The 18,977-nt window shown below is 47.6% G+C and overlaps 1 long non-coding RNA gene across 1 annotated transcript in view; it reads right to left on the reverse strand.

Moving 5' to 3' along the window:
* Nucleotides 1-5,995, reverse strand: part of LOC145539268 (uncharacterized) — a 30,608-nt gene extending 24,613 nt beyond the window's left edge. Inside the window, exons 1-2 of the long non-coding RNA XR_014077680.1 lie at nucleotides 5,854-5,995; nucleotides 1,628-1,733 (exon numbers count right to left, since the gene is read on the reverse strand). This is a non-coding gene — a long non-coding RNA (uncharacterized LOC145539268). The remainder of the gene's footprint in view (nucleotides 1-1,627; nucleotides 1,734-5,853) is intronic.
* Nucleotides 5,996-18,977: the final 12,982 nt, after the last annotated feature.

Raw genomic sequence — 18,977 nt, forward strand, 5'->3', positions numbered from 1 at the left:
CTAAGTCGCTTCAGTCGTGTCCGACTCTGTGCGACCCCATAGACGGCAGCCCACCAGGCTCCGCCATCCCTGGGGTTCTTCAGGCAAGAATACTGGAGTGGGTTGCCATTTCCTTCTCCAGTGCATGAACAGGAAAAGTGAAAGTGAAGTCGCTCAGTCATGTCTGACTCTTAGCGACCCCATGGACTGTAGCCTACCAGGCTCCTCCGTCCATGGGATTTTCCAGGCAAGAGTACTGGAGTGGGGTGCCATTGCCTTCTCCAAACACACACCTAGAGTTTCCCAAAGGTCTTTCCTGGTGGCTCAGCAACAAAGAATCTGCCTGCAGTGCAGGAGACCCAGGTTCGATCTCTGGGTCAGGAAGACCCCCTGGAGGAGGGCATGGCAACCCACTCCAGTATTCTTGCCTGGAGAATCCCATGGACAGAGGAGCCTGGTGGGAGCAGGCCTGCAGAGGAGCCTGCAGTCCATGGGGTCGCAGAGAGTCAGACACGACTGAAGTGACTAAACAGCAGCAGCAGAGTTCCTATAAGAAACGAGGACACTGAGGCTCAGAGAGGGCAGGGATCTGTCCACAGTCACACAGAAAGCAACTCAAAGCCACTCCCCTATCCAGGGTCTGATGTGCAGACTGACTGGACCGATGGCCTAACTAGGATGCCTCCTGCATCCTCTCTTTGCTCGCTGCAGCGGGAACACTGGCCGCCCCATGCCCCTGCCCAGGGGTCCACCAGGGCCCTCGGTCTCCTCGGTCCCCCTGCAGAGAGGACCTCTTCCCCTTTCCCCAGCCCCAGGTCCTCTCACACTACAGCATCCCAGTCCCCCTCTATTGGCCAATTCGTTTTATCACCAACCTGTGACCTGATTCTGGGGTCCTAAACTCATCTGGCCTGACCTCCCCAGCCCCATAAGTTCCCATGACAGTGCAGTCAGCCACCTGCTGCGTCCCTGCGTCCGACCCCCACCCAGGCCCAGGTGGTAAACAGGGAGAGAAGGTGACACAGCCGGGCAGCAGAGACCCACGAATCGGTGGCCTTATCATCCCGCTACAGGAAGGAAGGGGCTGGAAATGGATAACAAAGTGCTCCCCAAACAGAAACCATGACAACCAGCGGCAGGAGGGGGCTTTTACGCCTTCTCCGAGTTTTATGAGGCGCATAGCACGGCTCTTTCACAGACCCTGGCGTTAATTACACTCACATAGGATGGAGTACTCTAAAACCACGAGGTTTATTCACCCGTGGGGCTCCGCTCAATTCATACGCATTCCCCAGAAACGTCTGAGGAAGTAATTAGAAAGGTTCCCACTTGTGTTCCTTTATCACTTAATAGTTGATAAGACATCATATTAAGGTCAAAACATCAGTTTAAACAACAGAAAGAAGCAGGAAGAGGAGGGGTGTCATCGAGTTTTAGGAAGAACAGAATCTCGGCCTGAAAAAACAGTGATGAATTTCGTAAATAATAAAGACAAACAGTTGGCAAAACACATGAAGAGGGGAAAATATTTTGACTTGAGTCTCAAGAACTATAGCAGATGGTGACTCAAGATCTGTTTAATTTTTCTAGGTCCCATTAATTCAAAAATAAAGCTGATCCTGATACTCCATCGCTGAAGAGTCCTTACCTCTCAGCAGCATTTATTTCCACAAAATATCTTCACTGGATTCTGATCAAATAAATCCATGAATGCTATCCGAACTTTGTCCTGAGAGTCAGCCCACCAAGGTTTTCTGCAAGAAAAGGAGATGTATTCAGTTTCACCAGGAACTCCATACCATGACGTAGCCACACCAATGCGATACTGCTGTCTGAGGTCACAGAAATCACAAGGGTAGAGTGCAGTGTCCACACAGTGCCTTCAGCAGGCTCACCCCCACACAGGAGGCACCCACCATGGACTTCCGATTAGACGTGGCCCACCCAAACCACTGCTGCTTCCTCAGATCCTGCCCAAACTCACCATGACAATAGCAATACAGGAATAAGGAGGGATGTGTGGGTCTCCGCTGCCCTGCTGTGTGCCCTTGTCCCCAATAAGGACAAAGAGGAGAGAGAAACCAGCTGACCAGCGGGGTCAGAGCGCCGAGTGGCTGTGAGCAGGGCTCGGGAATCCCTGGAAAGGGAACCAGAGCCCCGGCTACTCTGAGGGTGAGCCCAGCGAGACTGTGGGCAGGAGCCGCTGTGAACCTGGATCCACATGGCGCCCCCGACCCTAGAGGAAACAAGAGATGTCTTTGGGCGGAAGAACCACGCAGGCCCTGGGCTTGAGGACAAGAGGCCCTGGACTCAAGGATGAGACTCAAGGGATCAGAATGAAGCACCGAAACAAGGGCATTAAGTGAAAGTCATTTTCAACATGAGGTTCCCAGCCACCACCCCAGACGCACAGACGCTGACAGCCAGCTTACATCCCACGTTATGGACTGAACTGTGTCCCCTCACAGTCCACGTGCTGGAGCCCTAATCCCCAACAGGACCGTGTTCAGAAACAGGGCCTTTAAAGAGGGGACTGGTTAAGCGAGCTCCTAAGGTGGGGTCCTGACCTGATAGGCTTGGCAGACACATCAGAAGAGGAAGGAAGACCGAGGGTGCACACACAGAAGCATCCGGGAGAGAGAGAACCACCACCGTGCAGACACCTTGACCTTGGATGTCCCGCCCCCGACGTCCAGCTTGGGAGGAGACAAGTGTCTGCTGTCAATCACCCCAAGCATGGTATCGGCTCACGGCAGCCCCAGCAATCTCATACACCCTGTGAGCCGGCGGTGGAGGGTGCCTCTCCAGGAAAACATCATCCCAGGAGGAAGATATGCAGAAACCAATAAGAGGAGCTTCCCAGTAAAAGAGCAGGACCCAGCAGCCACCCCCACAGAACCACCAGTCGGGAAGTGCCACCTGCAGAAAGCTTCACCCCGCCTCTCGGGGCCTCTCCTTAGATGCCGGTGAGAGGCCACAAGCCAACAGCCCAGCAAGAAAAGGCTCTGGAAGAGGAACCAGTCCAACCAAACACAGGGAATTCAGAAGCAGCAGACAGTGCAGGGATCTGACCAGATGCACTGCGGGCAGAAACCTAAGACCGGTGTCCTCAGGGAGGCGGAAGGAGATGGTGCATCTGCAAGAGATGCAAGAGAAGCTATGATGCAAGATCCGCCAGAGAAGGGCCAGTGCGTGGAAAACAGGAACAGCCAGGTAAGAAGACAGAGAGCTCTTAGAAGTGAAAAACACGAGAGCAGACCTAAAGGAAAGTTATTTCAGAGGTTGGAAAGATAAGATGAAGGACACATTCCAAATAGGTGAACAAAAACAGATAGAAAACAAGAGATCAAAAAAAATAGGAAATTAGGTGATTCATCAAGGAGGTCCAACGTTCAAACAATAGGAGTTCCAGAAACAAGGAACAGAAGGAAACAAAGAAGAATTAATTCAGTTCAGTTCAGTTCAGTCACTCAGTCATGTCAGACTCTTTGTGACCCCATGGGCTGCAGCACTCCAGGCCTCCCTGTCCATCACCAACTCCCGGAGTTTACCAAAACTCATGTCCATTGAGTTGGTGATGCCATCCAACCATCTCATCCTCTGTTGTCCCCTTCTCCTCCCACCTTCAATCTTTCCCAGCATCAGGGCCTTTTCAAATGAGTCAGTTCTTCGCATCAGGTGGCCAAAATATTGGAGTTTCAGCTTTAGCATCAGCCCTTCAAATGAATATTCAGGACTGATTTCTTTTAGGATGGACTGGTTGGATCTCCTTGCAGTCCAAGGGACTCTCAAGAGTCTTCTCCAACACCACAGTTCAAAAGCATCAATTCTTTGGTGCTCAGCCTTCTTTATAGTCCAACTCTCACATCCATACATGACCACTGGAAAAACCATAGCCTTGACTAGACGGACCTTTGTAGGCAAAGTAATGTCTCTGTTTTTGAACATGCTGTCTAGGTTGGTCATAACTTTTCTTCCAAGGAGTAAGTGTCTTTTAATTTCATGGCTGCAGTCACCATCTGCTGTGATTTTGGAACCCCCAAAAATAAGGTCAGCCACTGTTTCCCCATCTATTTGCCATGAAGTGATAGGACCGGATGCCATGATCTTAGTTTTCTGAATGTTGAGCTTTAAGCCAACTCTTTCACTCTCCTCATTCACTTTCATCAAGAGGCTCTTTAGTTCTTCACTTTCTGCCATAAGGGTGGTGTCATCTGCATATCTGAGGTTATTGATATTTCTCCCGGCAATCTTGATTCCAGCTTGTGCTTCCTCCAGCCCAGCGTTTCTCATGATGTACTCTGCAGACCATTCAGGTATGATCTAAATCAAATCCCTTATGATTATACACTGGAAGTGAGAAATAGATTCAAGGGATTAGATCTGACAGAGTGCCTGAAGAACTATGGACAGAGGTTCGTGACATTGTAAAGGAGGCAGGGATCAAGACCATCCCCAAGAAAAAGAAATACAAAAAGGCAAAATGATTGTCTGAGGAGGTCTTACAAATAGCTTTGAAAAGAAGAGAAGCGAAAGGCAAAGGAGGAAAGGAAAGATATACCCATTTGAATGCAGAGTTCCAAAGAATAGCAAGGAGAGATAAGAAAGCCTTCCTCGTGATCAATGCAAAGAAATCGAGGAAAACAATAGGGAAAGACTAGAGATCTCTTCAAGAAAAATAGAGATACCAAGGGAATTTTCATGCAAAGAATTAATTATCAAATAGTAAAGTCAACGAAAAGTCCATAAACAATACTCCAAATGGAGCAATCAAAAATATAAGCCCACTTTAAATATACAGAATTAAATTTCAAAAGAAAGAGCTCAGCAGTGTGACAATAGTCTTGCCTGGAAATGGGCAAGAATCTAAAAAGAGAGCTTGGGGCAGCGACTGCTGTTCTGGTTATTAGTTTAGCGGTGATATGTGACTTTTATACCCCATACATTTATTATTTCCATTGAAAAAGAAAAAAATTATTGGAAAAAGTGAAACATTACAGATGAATCTACAATCCCCTTTCCCCTCCTAAGAATGAATCTTTTTCTGTTTGTGTGCATGTATATGTGTTAGACGCTCAGTCGTGTCCAACTCTTTGCGCCCCCGTGGACTGTAGCCCACCAGACTCCTCTGTCCATGGCATTCTCCAGGCAAGAATACTGGAGTGGGTTGCCATTTCCTTCTCCAGTGTGTGCATCTATATGTACCAACAAAAACTATATATTATTGTTACTACTTAACTTGGACGTAGTTGACAAAGCATTTAAAAAATTCCAGGGATTTCCCTGGTGGTCCAGTGGTTAAGACTCAGTGCTTCCACTAACCCGATCCCTGATTGGGTAAGACTCCGCAGGCCGCAAGGTGTGCTGGATTATATATGTGTGTGTGTCACAGGGGAGCCCCCAGAAAACGGAATGTTCTGGCTCATGGACCCCAGGAGGAGCAGTCCCTTCGTCTGACAGTGTGAAGTAAGAGCTGCCAGCCCACTGATTCAGGGGCACAGGATGCACCATCCCGCCTCCCAGAAGAGAAGGGAGTGAGACCCCAGAGATGGCAGAGCTTCTGAGCAGAGCTGGGGGGATGCGGGAGACCCCGGGCCCTTCTTCCACACTGACCGACGGAATCATGGCTTCTGCCTCCTCCCTGCTCTGACAGCAAAGCTTTAAATCCAAGCCAGTTTCCTGCCCACTTTGTCTTCATAAAAGTAGCTTTTATTTGTATAGGCTTTAGGGCATGTAGTATTTCATATTATTTGCACCATTATAATTCTGTATTATTAAACTGTGGCTGAAGAAAAGCCCAGCTGGTTCTAAAAACAAACAAAATACTACTGAAATGATACACTGAAAGGGAAATAGCAGAAAGAATCCTCAGACCTGACTTTGGAGGATTAGAATCTGATGGTCTGTATCATGAAGACGTACATCCATGCGTGTGTCTAAAGGCACAAAGAGCTCTAGCTAACAGCTGCTAAGAGCAGGCCTCATGTGGGGCTGGGGGGTACAGTACAGAGGGTCTGCATTAGAACCACGCCCAGATGCTGACCCCACCCTGTCACAAACACCCTCCCTGCAGGGACTCAGCAGTCACAATGAATTCAAATGGGTTATACTTGAAACTTACTTAAAGTAGTAAAAATAATAATAATAAGCTGAGTATAGAGTCCTGTAAGGCCAATGTCCAGGGCCCTGATCCTATGTCCACTGACAAGAAGCCCTGCAGCCACTTTGGACCAGGGAAACAGGATGTGTGACTCTGTGCTTGCAACCCCAGAGGTGTCTAAGACAAAATAAGCATTTTGCCCTGTATTTGCCATGCCTGCTGGACACTACTGCAATATCACAGTTAAGTGACAGGTATCCCCATTCGAGACACCAAAATTCCTTATTTTAAGAAATTTTGTGTGTGAGGTATTTTTCCTAGCTTACCCATCCTTACGCTAAATGTTTTCTTTATTGAGTGTAGCAGACTGAATGGGATGTTCCTGGTGGCGCAGTGGTAGAGGACCTCCCTGCCACTGCAGGACATGAGAGATGTGGGTTCAGTCCCTGGGAGGGGAAGATCCCCCGGAGGAGGGAATGGCACCCCACTCCAGTATTCTCGCCTGCAGAATCCCATGGACAGAGGAGCCTGGCAGGCTACAGTCCACGGGGTCACAGAGTCAGACACAGCTGAGCCACTGAGTACAGCAAACAGCAGCACAGTGGATTCAACAGTGTTGCCCCCAGTTCTTGTCCAGCTGGGATTCCAGAATGTGATCCCATCTGGAGATAGGGTCTCTGCAGGTGTCATCAGTCCCGCTGAGGTCACAATGGGTCCGGTGGCCCTAAAGCCAAGGACTGGAGTCCTTATGAGGAGAGGAGACACACAGGGAAGAAGATGTGTGCAGACAGAGGCAAAGGTTGGGAGAGCGTGGCCACAAGTCAGACCCACCAGGAGCTTCTGGGAGGCAGAGGGGGCAGGAAGGAGCCCTCCGGAGCCCTAGAGGGAGCCCAGTCCTGCCCGCACCTCCTTTGGACCCCACCTTTGGACCCCGCCTCCAGAGCTGCGAGAAAAGAAGTGCCTGCAGTTTTAAGCCCCTGTTTGTGGTGACTTGTTGGGGCGGCCCCTGGACACGGGCACATTCGGCACTTGTATGAAAGGGAAGAGCCAGGCTTCTGTGAAATGGATCTACACTAAACCCGCAAACGTTCACAGTTCGCTTCAGATAAAAGTGGGTGTGTCGGGAGCCAAGCCCGTTTAGGAACAGACCGTCCCGCCCCGGGCACCAGGGACAGCTTGGGTGGGAAGGCGAGCCAGCCGGCCTCCCCCAGGGGACGGAGAGTGACCGCCGGCCCCGACCAGGAGGGCCATGGCCCGCAGCTGTCACTCAGCAGTTAGCAGCGACTTCCCGAGTGTTTCATTCTTCAGGAAGACATCCACTTAGTAACGGGGAAAAGGCAGGTTTGTGCCTGTCAGAGTTGTTTCCTTTGGGCTTCATTATAAGTCTCTCTGCCTCATTTGGAAGCTTGGGGAGCTTGGTGTAAAATGACCCTCTATCCCCTCTAAAATCTCTGTGGCCGCATCAACGTTAAAATGACTTTTCCGAAGGTCTTACTACTCTCGTGGGGGGAGCTCTCCCGGCTTTATCAGTGACGCATCGGGCATGGACATGAACTCCTTTCAGGTTTATTTCCTAACTTGAATAATTTGGAAATAGTGCTGAGACCTGTTGGCTGGACCAACAGAGAAAAGGGTAAATAGAAGCTTAAATGCAATCTATACACATCTCTCCATCCGCCTCACCGGACTGACGGTCGCTCAGCAGTCGTCAGTGGATAACGTTATACACGTCCAAAGAAGAGGCTTCCAGACATCTGGTCCTAGAGGGCTTGCTCCACACAAAAGCCCACTGCTTCCCACAGCTGGTCTGGACAACCACTAGAGTGGGACGGCCCGCACAGGCTTTGGGGTCTCGGCCGTCCACTGGCCGTGATCTTGAGAAGGTGCTTGGCCTCTCGGGGCCCCAGCTTCACCCCTGCAGGTGCAGGCAACACCACCCCCTCCAAGGGCTGCTGGGAGTCACCTGGACTCAGGACGTGGTGCCCCCACCAACAGGGCCTGGCTGGAGCTGGACCCCAGGCCCCTGCCCAACACACCCTCAGTCTAACGTTGCCTTCTTCTGGAAAAGAGCCACAGACAGTCATCCTTCAAGGGGAAAAAGCACCACTTGCTGAATACTTAGTACGCACCAGTCAGCACTCATGGGATTTACCTGTCACTTGATTCAAAATGTCATGTAACACACAGAAAACACCGGCAGCTTGAAGCAATTTGAATTTCTAGAGACAACCCACGTTAAAAACTCACTTCAACCCACGTTAAAAACTCACTTCAACCCACGTTAAAACTTACTTTTCAAAACATCACCGCAAGCCCCTGATATTGCCTGAAGTCCTAATGTGAGGCCCTGGGGACTGGCAGTCGTCAGGGGGCCAGACTGCCTTCTGGTGGGGGAGCGGGCCACACTGACAAGAGGGTGATGGACACCCGCATACAGAGTCTCTCCAGAGCACGTTGGCGACATCCATCAATATGTTGAGAGCTTCTGCCCTCTGGCCCAGCAATTTCAATCCTGGAGCTGTACCATGGAAATGCTGGGCTATGGGCACTGCGGCGTATGTACCATCAAGCTGACTGTGTGGTAGCTTGAAATCACAAGAGACTAGAAACCGCCAGTCACTAAAGCCCAGGGCCCCACTAAGCAAACGATGAAACATCCAGTGACTGCGACTCTAGGCAGGCCGTAGGGGGGTGGGGTAGTTCTCTAAGTGTGGACGTGGAACAATTTCCAAGACACTGTGTGAAAAACACAGGTGGAAGAGGAGGACGGACACGTCCAGGTTTTCATTAAGTGAAGCACATGTGCAAATGTATTTGCTTTAATGTGCAAGCAGGTATCTGAAATGACATCAGGGGACCATCTGAGATGACATCAGGGAACTATCTGAGATGACATCAGGGGACCATCTGAGATGACATCAGGGAACCATCTGAAATGACATCAGGGAACCAGGTTGCCTCTGAGGAGGACACTCGGGGTCTGTGATGGGAGGGATGGGCCCTGTATATTCTACTCTGAAATTGATGACTATTGAATTGTTTACCACTCTGGTGAAAATCAGTGAGCCACGCTCTTGGTGGCAGACATCGCTGAGCACTTACAATGTGCAAAGTCGTGTTCTCGATGGGGGTAGGTGGGGGGGCCCAGCCTGCAGTCTGGTGGGGTGCAGCGTTTTGTCCATGTTAGAGTTGCTGGGCTGCGTTCACTCCTCCTGGGGGCTCCCCTTCTGGGATGGAGGGGATGGTCAGGAAGACTCGCTTCCCCCCAGAGGAGATCAGCGTGCAGGTTTTATCAAACTCTCGGGTTAACACACGGCCAGCACTAAACACACCAGGACCTGGAGCTCCCCCACCTCCCTGGTGCAGACAGAGCGGCAGCCAGTCTTCCGGAACTATAAGCCCATGTTTCATCTGTGGCATCATTCCAGTTTCCAAAGTGCTATCTGCCTAATGAGAACATGGGCTTCCCTGGTAGCTCAGCTGGTAAAGAATCTGCCTGCAGTGCAGGAGACCTGGGTTCAATCCCTGGGTCAGGAAGATCCCCTGGAGAAGGGAAAGGCTGCCCACTCCAGTATTCTGGCCTGGAGAATTCCATGGACTGTATAGTCCACGGGGTCACAAAGAGTCAGACAGGACTGAGCGACTTTCAGTTTAATGAGAACACAGCACCGAGTGATGGATACAGCCACCCCTCACTCTCCCCACCACCACCCCCCAGCCCCATGTGCCAAAGACTAAGATAATGAATTAAGATTAAATCTATACAAGTCCACTCAGCTCTCAATAGCTAGTAAAAAGTACATTCTGGCTTTCTCTGAATTAATACATATTCAGAAGAAAAAGTTTAACCTGCTGTTCATGGGACATTCTGATCTGTACCTGGACAAGGTGTGCAGTTTGCTGCAATTGTCTCATCGCAAATCTGTAGCTTCTCCTGCCTTGGTCTTTCTCCTGCTCCCAGGGGTGGGTGAGCTCAACCTTGAGCTGGGCTGCTCTCTGTCTGGGCCACAGGACCCGGCAGGATCCCATCCACGCTCCGCTCCCCATGAAGTCCCCAGGGCCAGCCCCAACCCCCAGCCCCTCCCCACCACCCTCCCTCATGGAAACTGTGACCTTGACCTCTGCTGACCTGAGCACTCAGAGACTGGCCTCAGCTGGCTCCTCCAATTGGAGGTTGGGGGGCTAATCCCCATTTGCCCCCTGAGTCCTAAACCAGTTAGAGACAGAGGACTAAGGCAGACGGGGGTCAGGAGTCTCCCTTGGCCCTCTTGGAGAAAGTGGCGTGTAGGTGCTGGGCACCAGCCGGCTTTGTCACCCCACCCCCCACGAGGAGGTGACTGCCACCCAGGCCAGGCCTCCCAGCCAACCACAGGATCCCCCAAGGGCAGGCCCCCCCCAGGACTGGCCACAAGCTCCCACTTTTATTACTATTATTATTAATTTCACCATCACCTCCATCAATAACCAGCCCACAGCCTACCCATCTCATTAGGAATTTCACTTGGAACAAATTGGGAGGCTCTTGGTTAAAAAACATCCCTCCCCAGAGTCAAAGCAAACATTTGGACACAGAGAAAGAAGATGATTTAAAATTGGGCCAGAAAAGGTAGAGCCGGTTTCCATCCTGAAGCCCTGCTGCCCCCAGGTGGGGAAATAGTGGCTGGAATCAGTCTGCTTGGCGTGTGTACAACCACCTCCTCCATCTGAGGACAGACTGGGGCTGGCAGGGGGGCCAAGGGGAGCAGCCCCTAGTTAGGACAAGCTCTTCTCTGCAAAAAAGAAGACTATTCTTGCCTTTGAGAGCACCAGAAAACCTCCTTTAATGTCCCCTTCCAGCCCCTATTTTCCTAAATTGGTGCAGAGGAAATCCAGAGTCAAAAGCGTGCCCCCTGGACTGCATTGCGGGCTACACTGGAGCATGGCTGGTGACAATGCTGGAAATACCAGGGCAACAAAGCCAGGGGCATCCCAGACCGTGCAAGACATCCCAGCCAGTGACAGGCGGGATCTCTTTCAAAGGGCACGTGACATTCAGAGGTGGTCGGCGACAGCCAGCCGAATTCACATGGCTTGTGTAGCTATAAACCATGGGTTCCCCCAGAAGCAGCATTTGGACAGTTCCCAAAAGTTCAGGCTGATTTAAAAGCAAACCTGTTTATCATCCCAAATCCCTGGGCAGTTCACTGAGAAGATAAGAAGCAGCCCTTCCCTGTTATGTTCAAAATGAGACAAAGCGCAATATTCAGGCTGCAAAGGAAACCTGGAGTTTGTGGAGAGCGGAAGAAGTGACAGTTTATTAAAAAATATAGGCTATGCCGGGGAAAAAGTAATATTGGATTTTATGATTATTTCATACTGGGAATTGTTACATAGTTCCATGTCTGTTCATTATATAACTACAGATTGCAATAATACATTTTGTAGCTTGTACAGTTCTGAACAAGCAATTTTTACATAGTTACATTTAGTAGGTTGTTTTTTAAAAAAAATAAAAGGAAACAAGCTCACATTTAGAAGAGAGAAGACAAGCCTTTGGGAGAATTAAAACTACAGCGTGTTTTTCACATCGTTCCTTTGGAGTCAGACACAACCAGGTCTAACAGCCGCGCTCCGATGGCCGCCTGGACCAGGTCAAGCAGAGTCGGTGGTGACATCACTGGATCATTTGTTGGAAGCGGTTTTTGTGGAGCTTCTGTAGTTGGGCCCCAGGAGCTCTCTCAGGACTACAGAACCGTGGGAAAACTTTTTAACTTATTCACAAAAGCTTCACATGGCTGGGTGCCATGGAGCTTGCCAGGCACATGACCCTGGGTGAAAAACTCACAGGACCAGTGTGTCCCTGCAGAAATTACAGATGGGGAGGAGGAAACGAGATCACACACACACGCGCGCGCGCAGAGACGGAACGGTTGTTCTGTCAGGTAGAACCCCCTGTACATATAGACGAGACTCTCTTGAACTCCCGGGGCACAAAAGAGATGATTTCTATGCAGAATAACGACGGTCCAGTCATACAGCGTCTCCTGACTTAAATCTGTGAAACTTTCCTAAGAAAAGCTGAGGTGGCTCCTACAAAGGCAATCCAGGGGCAATCAGGACCCCAAAGAGGCGGTCAGCCAGTGGTCAATCAGTTACAAATTCCGACCAAAATCCACCCTTGCTGATGGAAGGGAGTGCCTGAGTCTCTTCCATGACCAGTAACATTTCAGTACAAAACGGTTCAGTGCCCAAAGTTGCTCATTTTCTCCCTGCAAACATCTAACCCCCCTTGGATTGCATCAATACAAGTGATAAGAACCATATTAAATCTTCTAGCAGAGCCACGGGGCTCTTATCTCGAAGCCCCCGTAAGCCTGCTAACACTCTGACATAACCAGCCTTTCCAGGAAGTGCTTTCTTCAGAAGTTAAAATAAATTACTCCTTTGGTTTCAAGAGAGAGCGTGATACAAACAAGATAATATCAGCCAACACTTTGCCCCAGGTTTTAATGAGAAAGTCAGCTCTGTTGGCTGAAGTGGACACTTTGAGACACTTGTGCTCAGCCTGGAAGACAAGGCAGACGTTGTCTCCGAGCACATCAGACTGTCCAGGCCGTCCTGCAGAGTGACCTTCCGCCCGGGAAGGGGAGATGCTCTTCTCCCTGGCAGCTCCTGGTACATCCTCGAAGGATGGCAGAAGCAGGGCCCCTTTGGAACAAGCTCAATACTGAGCGCGGTCTTTCAGGACGAGGTCTGAGCACCCCCAAACTCTACTGTACAGCACCCCCACCCTCTTAGAGCTTGGTGTGCATTGAACTCCAAACCGAGGATGAATGGGCTTCACTGGGCTGTGCATGGATTTCATTGGTCTCAGAGAATCAGCTCTCGTGGCCCCTGCAGCTCCAGGGAGGGGAGGGGAGGAGGCGGCCACTTTCTCCACCAACATGTGCTCACTTGGCGGGGTGGCGTGGGGGGGAGGGGGTGTTATGCGGCCATGGGTCTCGAGGAGGGGGCCCGGGAGGGCGAGGGAGATAAGAAGCGGAGAGAGGGGCCAGCGGCCCCGGCCGTCCCTCAGTCCCGGCAGGACTCAGTGCTACACGTCCAGGAAGCTCCACTTCCACATTTTATCAGTCACACCTACCTCGACTCCCTCCCCTCAAACCAACCTCTGCTCCTAAGCGATGCAGAAGCAGGATCGCTACGTCTGTGACGGGGCGCTCTCAGACCAGGCTGAACCACAGACAGTCCCCACGACAGAGAGACGCCACACCCAGGCTTCAGGTCAGCCCTGCGGAGAAACTCAGAGGGTGACAGTCAACCCACTGCTGCCTGAAAGTGTGACAGCTGGGGGGTGGGCCTGAGCATCTCCTCCAAGCTGGGGCGCAAGGCTTATTGCCCAAAACATAGGTGAAAATATTTCCGTGCATTTTCAAAAACAAAAACAAAAGAATGATAAAATAAATGAATGACCTTATTTTATTAGTTTCATTATAAACTACAAATATATTATAAATGTATAATGACAAATGAATTAATTTTGTATCTGATAAAAAAAAATCTACATTAGAACGTAGAGAAGAAAGAGTAGGGGAAAAGGAGGTAGGGTAGGTTTTTCTCAATATACCTGGTTTTATATTTTGAATTTGGGGCTACATAAATGCTTCCTATAAAAAATAAAAGGATAAAATGTTAAAAAGTGGTCCCCCCAAATCAAAAAATAAACTGAAACAAATTTCACAGCAAATCAAATTGGTGCCACAACCACACAGAGAAAAAATTTTGAATGAACCTGAAGCTCATGCTTGACCGTTCAGTCTTTAGTTTGATAAGAGCCTGTGGACAAAGGGGACTCTAACACAGCATTCAATCCTCATATTCTTTTTAGTAATGTCACAGTCACAGGGATTACACACAAATATATGTGTTCCCCCCTTGCAGCTGGACTTCACACCCTGCCCCACTGGCTCAAGTCTTGGGCTACAGGATCTGCAGGGTCCACCCTGCTGAACTCAGGATGGGCCACACAACCTGATGAGGCAAAAAAGAAAATTCGGGTGGAAATGATGTTGCAAGAAGTTTAAAAGCCAGCATGTAGTCTGTGAAGTCTGTTTTCTCTCCACCAGAACAATGAACCATGTTTCAGAAAGAGGGGCTACATGAATCTGGGCTCTGAGTGAAGACAGAACCACAGCCAACCGTGATGGGTGCAGAGTGAAAACATGCAGTAAACTCTTATTGTAGCAAACCTCTGGGATTTCACACTATGACCTAACTTATCTCTACTAACACTGTCTGGTTATTATACACAATAAGCCTGTGGCTGTGTGTGCTCAGTCACTCAGCTGTGTCGGACTCTTCTCGACCCCATGGACTATAGCCGGCCAGGCTCCTCGGTCCATGGGATTCTCCAGGCAAGAATACTGGAGTGGGCTGCCATTTTCTCCTCCAGGGGACCTTCCTGACCCAGGGATGTAACCCACGTCTCCTGCATTGGCTGGCAGATTCTTTAACAGGGAGCCACCTGGGAAGCCCCTATACAATAAGGAACATAGTAATTGTGCTGTTAAGGACCGAGATTTTCAGTGCAAAAGAGAAACAAATATAAAATTACTTCAAGTCATTAAGTTGAAGACCTTATGATCTTTAACTTAAATTGTAGATATAGGTATGAACTCATAAATTTTTTTTCCTTTCTAAAAAGCATGTATTTCTCAATTCTGTGCATTGAAAAGGCCTAAAAAGTCAAGGACAATCCAATAGAAATGAGCACCCCTAGCTCTGAGATTATGGTCTCTAAATGCCATTTCTCACTGAAAAGGACAAAAGAGCCGTAGAAAAACAGTTCATTCCAGGTCTGGAGCAAGAAATGCTCCAAATGAGTTGGAGACCATTTTATCAGCCTAGACAAACACACAGTCACACAGTCAAAGGCCATCGGGATTTTACCTAAGTGTCAGGAGCTGGTTGGATAGGAAAAAGAAGGAAAAAGAATGAACACTGAAAAGATTAATGTTAACCGCAATGTGATATCTTAGATTAGATCCTACAGAAAAAAGGGTGATGGTGGGAAAACCGGAGGAATCCAGATAAAATCTGGAGTTTAGCTAACATGATCACATACCAATATTGTTTTCTTAACTTTGACTAATGGCCATGTAACATCAGGATGTCAGCATTAGGGAAACGGCGTGAAGAGGGTATAGTGACCCTTGGCCACTTTTTTATAAACCTACAATTATTCTAAAATAAATATACTTTTAAAATATAAGTGACTCTGAAGGGCTAAATCACAATAGATATAAATTCATGGGTTCATGGTAATACTGAAAATGATGAAGTTTAAGCCAACTCATTGGAGAAGGCAATGGCACCCCACTCCAGTACTCTTGCCTGGAAAATCCCATGGACAGAGGAGCCTGGTAGGCTGTAGTCCATGGGGTCGAGAAGACTCAGACACGGCTGAGCGACTTCACTTTCACTTTTCACTTTCCTGCATTGGAGAAGGAAATGGTAATCCACTCCAGTGTTCTTGCCTAGAGAATCACAGAGATAGGCTGGAGGGCTGCCGTCTATGGGGTCGCACAGAGTCGGACACAACTGAAGCAACTTAGCAGCAGCAGCAAGCCCACTCATCTGTACGAACTATAACTTATAAAAAGGAAAGAATAAAGCATCTATCTTACCTGTTCTGTAGGGACTGTACTTCAGCTAAATCAAATAGTTAATGAGGGTGAACAGTCTTTATTGGTGATCCAGTTAGTAAGTGCAGAAGAAATGACAGACTTTAAAAATCACCATGCCAATACATTATAGAGCGTGTGGGACTATGGCAGCATTTAGAAAAATTACATATGCGATTATTCTTTGATACAGTAACTGCAACTGTATAAATCCACTCTGATGCATGCTAGACATATGCCCCAAGCTATTTAGAGAAGTACAATTAGTAATAGAATACACTGAAACTCATTTGAATTTTCATTTACGGGGACTGTTTGATTAAACAATGGTATACATTCACAGAATGGGATACCACACACCTGTAAAACAGAAAGAGGAATTTCTCTATATACTTACGTGGAGTAATCTCCAGGATATTATTGCAGAAAAAAGGCAGGGTGGACAAAAATACATATGTATGTTCTTTTAAAAAAGGTAGAAGGCTGCCCTGGTGGCTCAGTGGTAAAGAATCTGCCTGCCAGTGCAGAAGACACGGGTGTGAACCCTGACCCAGGAAGATCCCACATTCGGCAGAGCCACTAAACCCACGGGCCCTAGAGTTAGCGCTTGGCAATGAGAGAAGTCACCAAAATGAGAAGCCTGCACATGGCAACTACAGAAAAGCCTGCATAGCAACAACGACCCAGCACAGCCAAAAATGAAGAAAATCTTTAAAAAGGCAGAGACCTTTCTAAAAATATCGAAGTATATATTCGAACACATGAAAACAAGTTCAGTTGCTCAGTTGTGTCCGACTCTTTGCAACCCCACAGACTGCAGCAGGCCAGGCTTCCCCGTCCATCACCAACTCCCGGAGTTTACTCAAACTCATGTCTATCAAGTCAGTGATGCCATCGAGTCAGTTTATGTTTTATGAAAACAAAACAGATAATAAATACATTTCTAGATGTATTTCATTTAAAAATTAAATTATAAGATATTTTTAATGGTTACTTTTGGAGGGAGACAGAACAGAAGGGAAGCAACAAGGAAAGAAGTCCATTCCTTGAGAATACACATGGTTTTATAGATTTGACTTTGAAAACAAGTAGATACTTTGTATGTCTATAAACCAAAATTAAATTTAAAATCAGTCCCTAAAATTCGAAGTTGAGTCATACGAACATAACTATGTTTTGAGTTAATGGCATAACTTCTTAGAGGGGAATTATTTTAAATAAGTAATAAGTTTAAATCACAGCAAGGTAATTGTACACCCTAGTGGGATATAGTCTAAGGACAAAAAGAATTGCCAGAACCTTTTAAACTGATCTCAGGAGTCATATTGTTAGCAGGGGCGGCAGTGTTGGAGGTAAGAGTGATCGTGGTATTATTCTGGGACCGTCATGGTGCACATGTCTTGTAAACCAGTAATTACACTGGTGCACTTGGGAGATGGAATTTTCAGCACAGGAGGCAGGAAGAGAGAGACGCAAGAGAAACACGGTTAAGTAAAAATTCTATAGGCTTCAATTTTAACTGAAACGATTGTATGAATTTGTTTCTTTATCTCTAAAAGCATCTGTGTGCTTCCTAGCTTGACTAAAAACAACCACCAACCCAGCAGCATTAAACGTGCCTACACCCTATTTCCTATAATACTAGGTCACACGAAAACTAAACAACCCTTCTTGTCAAGTATCTGATTCAGTGAGATGGAAAATGTACAAGATGTGCCTGGAACATTTTATATCAGCAGAAAGCAAAGATGCTATCAAAGATTGGGGTCAGGTCAAAAGGACTCAGAATCCAGCATGAAGATGCTCCCATAGCCCCAAGATGGAACAAATCTCAGAATCAATAAAGATAACAACTGCAACAGGTTAAATGCATCAAACTGTTCAAAGCCATGAGTTCATGATGATCATTTTTTTTGAGTCACTGGTCACCTTTGGAGCATGTAAGAGAACCAGGTCATTATTCGGGAAGATGTTCATAGTAAACAGAGGAAACGGGTCAAGCATTTACCCTGCCTTCCTCTATGAACTTTCTCTTTTAACTAAAAAATTAATGAAACTTCTTATCGTAGAAATAGCACATCTAATAAAGGAAGAACTATACTCACCATTTGAAAGTCAATCCCTAGTAAATTAACAGATTTGGGCTGATCATTGATGGCTTAACACATGATAAAAAGAGAGAGGCTTACACATTGCCTTTTAACGGAAGTGCCCACATCTCCCTCTGGTCAAGAAAACCCAAGCTGTGGGAAACCCTACAGGACCAATAAAGTGGTTTTTTCCAACCAATAAATTGCAAGGGGTGCGAGAGAGTGAAGAGGAGATGGAGAAGAACAAGAAAGAAATGTGTAGATTCAGTCCGATTTTCACAGCATCCCTGGGAAACCTCCTTTTCACCAAAGGACAGAAATGAAGCTGGAGCTAAACTCGACTCTAACTTCCAACACATGGGAAAAGGATAAGAGAGCTCATTAAACAAAAGCCCAGATCACCGTCACGGGAACCCAGAGTCTGGAGGTGCCACAGGACAAACGCCCCAGCTCCAGTAAAGTCACTGGCACGAAGGCGGATAGGAGGAAGAGGGGCCGCCATTGATGAAGTCACTTAACAGACGTGACGAATAAAAGCGGCATGCACACCATGCTCAGCTCCTGATTAAAAACAAACCGACTGTGAAAGTGCACTATTTTAGGGGGTTGGGGGAATCTGAACATGGGTTGGGCGCAGGTTACATGCGGAAATCACTGCTAATTCTGCTGAAGGTGGTAACGAAGTTTTGGTTCTGTCTCTCAGTCCTTGTCTGTTATAGATAGTAAAGTATTCACAGGAGAAATCATGGGATGTTTGGAATTTGCCCTAAAACACTCCCAGAGAAAAAGTTTTTGAGTGTTTTCAAGGAAGACAAAGGGCAAGTTGTGCAAGGTGCACGCGGGTTTCAGAGACTTAATAAAGTTACCCACTCTTTTGATTTCTTTGCCTAAATCTACCAGCTGCTTGGTTCCAAAGCGACCATCTAAAGAGGCAGAAAACAAAGCTAGGAAGCACCTTGAAAAATGAGAGAATATAACTTACTGCCTCATTGTACCATGCCTCCTCTACATCCAACAGCTAGAGACAGAAATCCTGCCATTCCAGGCTTTGTGCTAATAATTCTGGCAGTTAGTATTATTTTTTATTGTTTTTTCCTCTCAAAATTCCACTTGTTTTTAAACACTAAACAAATAAGAAAAACTCATTTT

Source organism: Giraffa tippelskirchi, chromosome 2, assembly GCF_054371585.1.
Source record: "Giraffa tippelskirchi isolate mGirTip1 chromosome 2, T2T-mGirTip1v1.2.pri, whole genome shotgun sequence".
NCBI lineage: Eukaryota > Metazoa > Chordata > Mammalia > Artiodactyla > Giraffidae > Giraffa > Giraffa tippelskirchi.